The 7,595-nt window shown below is 54.7% G+C and overlaps 1 long non-coding RNA gene across 1 annotated transcript; it reads right to left on the bottom strand.

Moving 5' to 3' along the window:
• Nucleotides 1–5,795: 5,795 nt before the first annotated feature.
• On the bottom strand, nt 5,796–7,224 carry LOC128774250 (uncharacterized). Its single transcript, XR_008418775.1, has 2 exons — nt 6,679–7,224; nt 5,796–6,549 (listed from the first exon to the last, which is right to left on the bottom strand). It is a non-coding gene; the product is annotated as an uncharacterized LOC128774250 (long non-coding RNA).
• Nucleotides 7,225–7,595: the final 371 nt, after the last annotated feature.

Genomic DNA, 7,595 nt, shown 5'->3' with positions numbered 1-7,595 from the left:
GGCTTGGAGACCCCAGCCAGCCCTCAGGTCAAGGGCGTGGCCTTTGCCCTGAGACACCTGGTTAGCCTGAGAGATGGTTTAGCAGAGCCACGATGCTGCCTTTGTTAGCATCCTTCTCGTCTATCCTGCCTGTCCTTGCCCAGAGCCCTTCTGGCCACCCGGACCAGCTTGCCCCCTTCCAGTCCCATCCATGTGCCGTCCCAAAGTGAGTCACCCCAACTATCCACCCCTTACGACTCAAGACCACCCTTAGACCCAACCCTTAGACCCAGGCAAGAGGGACCCCTTCCCTGGGCCCCAACTTTAGAAGGCCCCCACTCTCGTCCTCCCCTGGGGAAACCCTCCCCAGGGGCAGGGAGTCTACCCAGAGTTGTGCCAGATGTCACAGGTTTCTGCAGGACTGCCCTTGCTTCGGACACCAGCTGCAGGTTTGGGGGGCCCCTAGGCCACCCTCACTTCTGATTAGCTGCCTGCAAATTTGGGGGTTCCAATACCCCCTAATTTTTAATAAGTCGCTAGAATGGCTTACAGAACTCTGGAGAGCACTGAACTTCTGTTTATAGTTTAATTATAGCAGAAGGACGCAAATCAGAACCAGGTACAGGGAGAGACACCTAGGGCGAAGTCTGTGAGGTCCCAAATGTGAAGCTTCTGCCACCTTCCAGAACAGGACACCCTCCAGACATATCAGTAAGTGACAGAGGTCATGCTGAACACCGGCAGCGGGGAAGCTTATTTGTGCCTCAGTGTCTAAAACTTTTTTTTAAGTTTATTTATTTTAAGAAAGAGAGAGAGAGAGAGAGAGCAAGCAGGGGAGGGACAGAGAGAGACAGGGAGAGGGAGGATCCCAAGTAGGCTCCACGCTGTCAGCATGGGACCAAGAGGACAAACCCGCTGTTTAAAACCATGCTCTGGAGCTTGGGGTTCCAGAAGCTCTGCCTACCCCGAGGTGCTACAGGTGGTCGGCCCCCAGGTGGATGCAGCCCGTCTCACAAGCGGCATGGACGGAGCTGGGATGTGGGGCTGGGGGTGGGAAGGAAAAGGGGGAAGGCCCAGCCGTCTCGCCTGGTGCCACCACGTTCCAGCACAGCTGTCTGAAACTTCTGAACTTGAATCTGCCCTTCGAGGTGTGATAAAGGCCTATCATTGAGGTAGGAAAATAGACTAGATCATATTTGATTGAAAGGTTTGTTAGCTCGAGTTAGAGTCTGTAAATGTTCAGACCTGACGTGTGCACACGTCCCTTGTCCTCTTGTCCAAACGTCAGGCCGGGCCTGGGGAACCCTTCGGTGGGTTCGCTTTGCCCCAGGATTGAGTCTCAGCTCCGAGGGAGGCACCAGGCACCCGGTTGTTATTTCCTGCCTCATCTCTGGCCACCCCGCCACCCCCAGCTCCTGCCCGAGGTCCAGCCTCCCTCGTTGTCTGACAGTCCCCCCCAAAGTACCAAGATGCCAAGGCTCCCAGTTTGCTCCCGTCGTCCCCTGCCTAGGAAGCCCTCCCGCCACCCCCTGGGCGCACACAGAAGCAGGGGAAGGCTCCGGCAACCCCCACGGGGCTCTGGCTGGCTGTCACCGCTCCTCTGTCTGACCGGATCCCGGACCGGCGATCCCGGGGGACAGGAGTCACCTCCTTCACCTGTGTGGGCAGTCGGGAGGGGCTCCGGGCCTTTGGCTTCGTGGACGGCAGAAGGGAAAAGCTGTTAGAAGTCAACGAGGACGTCTTTGGGGGGGCTGTTATCCTACCGACGACACCCTGCGACTGGCTCTTGGGTTTCCTGGATCAGGACCGAGTTTGGTTCAAGTTTTGTGGGCCGTGGGGATGGAGGGCCCTGCGCCCCAGACAGGCTGGAAGACCGAAGCTCGAGTCCCAGGTCCTGGGGTGGGCGTGCCGGAGACCGCGACGTGGGAGGGGGAGGGGTTCTTGGAATCGGTGACCACAGTCCCCGCCTCAGGATCCGCAGAGGTGGGCTTCTTCCAGCCTTTCCTTTGTGGCCTGGCTTTGCTTTTCCACTTGGCCTCTTCCTCAGATACCAGGAAAATCACCATCGGTTTTGCATAACTGTGAAGGCAGCCGCAGATGCCAGGAAATCCCTCTGAGGCCTCCCATCCACCCTCCTCCCAGCCTCAGGGACCTGGCTCCTCCCTGTCTGTTCTTGGGAAGTTGGTAGATGTTTATTTGTTTAAATGCACAGCTCCACACGTGCTCCGCCTCCCAGGAGAGCTGGAAACGGGAGGCAGCACGCAAGCACATTTGGAAAGAACCGGGAGCCGGGTACAGCGCCAACCCGGGGCCCCCCAGGGGTCTTGGGCGATTTTCTCATCCTGCGCCTGCGCCGGCCGGGCATCCATGTGTCCCCCTCACCTGGAAATGGCGGAAGGAGACTGGGAGAGACAATGGTCATTTGAGCCTCAGTCTTCCTGCTGAGGATCAGCGACATCCATCATTGTTCCCTACAAATTAATAGTGTGGCCCATCCCTGTCGCTGTAGCAACCCCACCCCCAGTGCTCCTGCAATCATGGAATGGAATTTATGGACATGCCATTCAGTGAACTCTTCTCCAGACAAACAGACCTGGGAAAGAAATTACCGGAAGCCCGGCACCTCCAAGCGGGTCTTTGTTTCCAGGAGAACCGTTCGATTGGCTGATGAGGGACCCAGAAACCACCGCTGAAAAGGACAGATATTAATTAAGGAGTGTTCCAGAAGTTGACCCGGCCACCGCGGAGGAGTGGGCTTTGTAGATCCCACACAGGGTTCCTGGCACCGCAATTAACCCAGAGCCATCCAGAAATTTCCGAGACAATGAGGTTTTATTTTTCTCCTACTCTCCCAGTGTCCTGGGCTTGATTACAATATTTCCACCTCAAATTGCCTTCCTGGGCTCCTGTCCCTGGGAGGGATGCCACGTGCAGAGCAAATGTAGCTCCAAAGGAGAAAACCTAGGAGCCGCAGGCTGGAGGCTGCTTGACGGGTCCACGGAGGCTCCTCCAAGCGGGCAGGATGTTACGACTCTCCAGGACTGGGCCCCCACAGAGAAGAGACCCCCCCCCCATCCTGCGTGCATACTTTTCACGCAATTAAAAAACGAAAAAGTATTTTTTTCCAATTATGTAAGTGATTCAGATCCCCAGTAGAAAAAGTGCAAAATAGGGAAAACCACACGGAATAAAGCATAGCCAATTCTCATGGCTACCCCCCCCCCCCAAATAACCACCATTCGTGTTTTGGTGAATATCCCCAATCCTGCTTTGAGGTGTAATGTCCGTGTTGACTCTTGTCAAACGAAGCACTTCCTTATCTGTGTCCCTTAGCCCCTTAATCACCTTCCCTCCCCCAGGGATGGAAAGGCTGGCAAATGCCATGGCTTCTGGGCAACGTCTCTTAGGTGACAGCACCATGGTCTCTTCGTGTCACAGAGACAGTCTTAGGATACTCAGCCCATGACATCAGCCACATCTCCCAACTGACCTTGGTTGTCTTTCCCCTCCCCCAGCTCAGACGTCTCCAGGCCAGAGGCCTGTGATGGGGAGGGGAGGAGGTGGGGCTGTGTCCCACGCGATGGAAGGTTCCAGGGACCTTTCTGGGGTCTCTTCCGTAAGGGCGTGAGTCCCATTCACAAGGAGTTCAACCTTCATGACCTACTCAGCTCCCAAAGGCCGCACTTTCAACCACCACTGGGGTTTCAACAGATGAGTTTTGGAGAGACACAAACACTCAGTCTATAGTATACTTATGCAGCATTCTTCCTACATATAAAATTGGGACATAATGGTAGTTACATTTACGGAGCGCTCACTATGTGTCAGGCACCATGGTGAGCGCTACGGGATTAGCTCACTGAATCCTCATGACCCAGGAATTCGGTACCGTGTAGAGAAGAATCAACCTCACCCGGCGAAGGGTCTGGGCTCTGCCCTCAGCTACCCAGGGGTGATCTCTAGGCCCCTGCGACGTCCTGCCCTTTGGGCCTCTTTTTTTTTCCTAAACGTGGCCATAGCGCTATTTTGGGTTCCCAGTGCTCTTTCTAGAACCCTGCCACTCCCGATCAGGAGGCGAGATCTATTTCCCCTCCCCTCGAACCTGGGCGGGCTTGTGAGCACAATGAGTGGCAAAGGATGCTGTTTGACTCCTGAGACTCGACCAGTAAAGGCCGCGTGCCTTCCCCGCGGCGTGGTTGCCACCAGCTGCGCGTAGCCGTTGAAAACGGGACATGTGGCTAGCGTGGCTCGGCCCCTGAACTTCAAATTTTATTCAGTTGTAACTGAATTTCATCGAAATAGCCACAGGTGGCGCTGTCTCACACGCGCGCTCTCTCCATTGGCCTGTGGAGCCCTGAACCGCTACGTAAGGGGTGCCACGTCGTGGAAACCAGGTAGAGAGACACAAAAAAAGTTAAATAGCCCGGGAGCCCCCGGCTACATGCAGTCACGAGTGAGCTTTCTGTTTGCAGCTCCAGCCACCGACGGACAGCAACCATACGAGAGATCCCAGGAAGAGCCCCCTAGATGGACCCAGTCAACCCCCAGGACTGTGAAAGACAATGCTAACTATGGTGGTTGTTCCAAGCGGCTGAGTTTCGGGGTGATTTGTTATGCAGCGATAGGTACCCGGAGAGGAGGTGAAAAACACAAAGAAAGGTCTGCTAGGCTGTCCCGTGACCAGCAGTATCCACTGCCCTTTCCTTCGGCAGAATATGGCCCCCTGCCTGGTGCGATAAATAAAGTTTTATTGGAACACGTGTTCATTTGCGTTGGTCCGTGCCTGCTTTCTCATTAAGTGGGAGAGCTGAGTGGCTATAACGGAGACCATGCAGCCCACGGCATAAAACGTTTGCCGTGTGGCCAACTTCTGGGGTAGGGGATTACATTTCTCTGCTTTTTGAAACCACGGGTATGCGGGTGACCTGTTCCAGCCAGCAGAATGTGAGCAGAATGACGGGGTTGCTTTTGTGTGCAACTCTGAGAACCAGCTCATACCTGGTGCCTTGTTTTCTTTCCCTTTGATGAAAACCCCAGTGGTCCGGGGAGAGGCTGCTCCCTCAGCTTGGGTCCTAGAGCAAGGATAAAATCTGTGTTGGGTTCCCGTGGTTGCCCTAACAAAGTACCACAAATTTAAAGCGACAGAATTTATGTTCTCACAGTTCTGGAGACCAGAAGTCAGAAATCAGGGCGTCACAAGGCTGTGCCCCCTCTGAGGGCTCTAGGGAAGACCTCTTCCAGCTCCTGGCGTCCCCTGCCTCCAGTCTCTGCCTCCACCGTCTCCTGGGGCCCGGCTGTAGCCGATCTGTGACGGGCTTTCAGCACAAGCTAAAAACAAACCTTGTTCACAGCGAGCCACTGAGAGTGGAGGGTCGCACGGCCTTGCTGAGTCGTGCTGAATGTAAAATGACATCAAGGACGAGGCAGGCCGCACACCTCCAAGCACAGGGGCACTGGGAGTGGCCAGTGACCCAGTGACTTAAACAGTGACGCGCGACCAAAATGCACGGCAGAGGAATTGCCCCAGCTGTGGAAATAGTTGCTTTGCGTTATCTGAAAAGATTTTTCTTTTCTTGTCTTTTATTTATTTTATTTTTTTTAATTTTTTTTTTCAACGTTTTTTATTTATTTTTGGGACAGAGAGAGACAGAGCATGAACGGGGGAGGGTCAGAGAGAGAGGGAGACACAGAATCGGAAACAGGCTCCAGGCTCCGAGCCATCAGCCCAGAGCCTGACGCGGGGCTCGAACTCACGGACCGCGAGATCGTGACCTGGCTGAAGTCGGACGCTTAACCGACTGCGCCACCCAGGCGCCCTTTTCTTGTCTTTTAAATGTTTATTTTTGAGAGTGAGAGACAGAGAGAGAGTGGAGGAGGGGCAGAGAGAGAGAGGGAGAGAGAGAATCCCACGCAGGCTCCGCACCGTCAGCACGGAGCCTGTCGCGGGGCTCGATCCCATGAACTGTGAGATCACGGCCTGAGCCGAAATCAAGAGTCGGATGCCTGACTGCCTGAGCCACTCAGGTGCCCCCGATCTGATTTTCTTCCATGCGTGTTCTTTTCTTTTCTTGTTTTTCAAGTGTCCATTACAGTTTTAAGGAGCGAAAAGTGAGCGGCAGGTTGGGGCTCTCCGGGACAAAGCAGAGACCATTCGACGCGGCTTTGGGAAGAAACCTTGACCTTCCTCCCCCTGCCCTGCCCAAACCGAGACCCCACATCCTGACAGTTCCTGGTCTGCACCACAATCTGCTGCCAGCTTTGTCTTACCTTAGCTTGGGACCTGGCTGGAGACCAAGCCTGATGTACCAGGAAGACCGCAGATCTGCCTGAATTTACATATAGATTTCCCAGGGCAGGTAGGTGCCCAGCTTCTTCCTGATGAGGCAAGTTTGTTCTTGATTTTCTGATTACCCAGAGGTCACGTTGATTGTGCAGCTTTTTTGCAGAGCAGCTTTCTGGGTTTGGGGGTGGGGGGAGTGGCGCGGCCCTGGGTGGGAATTGAACAATGGGATTTGGTGATCTTTGGGGGGTGCTGGTCAGATGCGCTCGCTGGGGATTCCTCTCCACAACCTGTCAGCAACGTTTCTTGTAAGGAGCAGGGAAGAAAACGAACTTCCCATTCTTTCCCTTCCGTGTTCCAGAATCACCGCCTCGAAGACAAGCTTCTTCCACCCCACCTCCCCGGCAGCGGCTTCTTACCTCTTTCTTCTGGCTAATTCTGCGTCCCTCTTCTGAGGCCGGGCGGGTCAGCGTAATGAAGCTCACAGATTTGCTACCAGATGAATGGTATACCATTAGCCGCCTGTTTAACATCCATATTTCTTGTCCTGATGAGGGCTCGAGATCTCTCCCATGAAATATTGCTTAAAGAGCCCCCATCCCGGACTTGAAGTACCGGGCAATTACTCAACAATGATTCCGGAGCTGCGGCAGCTTGGCGACAGCTGCCTCTTCTGTCTCCTCGGTTTGATTGGAGATCGGAAGCGGGCAGGCTTCCATTTTATGAGAGATTGATGCCTTCTCCCTAGTGCTTTGCCGGCTGTCTGTGAAGCTCTCCCTCCAGCGCCCTCTTTCTGGCCCAAATTCTAAAGCCGTGGGTCTCTGTGTGCTCCCTGGGGGCTGAGATGGTCTGCAGGCTGGATCTCTGCTGGAAGGAGGTGGCCCACCTGGCCAGACCGTGGTGCTGACCTAAGGTAATAACTGCCATCCTGACTCCCATGAGGTCATGCCAGAGTTGAAAAGAGATCATGCTGAGTCAGACACGGGCTGTCTGCTCTTTGGAGGGGTCTGTCAAATCACCCTACCTGGGTTGCCTACGCAAGTAGGCCCTTCTCAGACCCCGAACGGGGCCTCCCCAAATCCACCCCTATGGAGATCGCCCCCACGACCACTCAGCCCATGCGTCCTTCGGTCATTACTTACCCTCCTCTCCCTCGCCGACCCTTGCCCCTCCCTCTGGCCTCCTCCATCTAAGGGCTTTTTGCAACCTGTGTCTATATCAAAACCAGGTGGAGGACAGGTGAGTGGAAGGAGAGAAGGGCTTCCCAGCCACATGGCAGACCGAGAGAATGGGGGCTTTTCTGTCCTCTCCTAGTGCAAAGAGGAGCAGAACAAAA

Source organism: Panthera pardus, unplaced genomic scaffold (assembly GCF_024362965.1).
Source record: "Panthera pardus isolate Hobbes unplaced genomic scaffold, ASM2436296v1 HiC_scaffold_3, whole genome shotgun sequence".
In the NCBI taxonomy this organism is placed as follows: Eukaryota; Metazoa; Chordata; class Mammalia; order Carnivora; family Felidae; genus Panthera; species Panthera pardus.
This window is presented reverse-complemented; position numbering and strand designations above follow the sequence as displayed.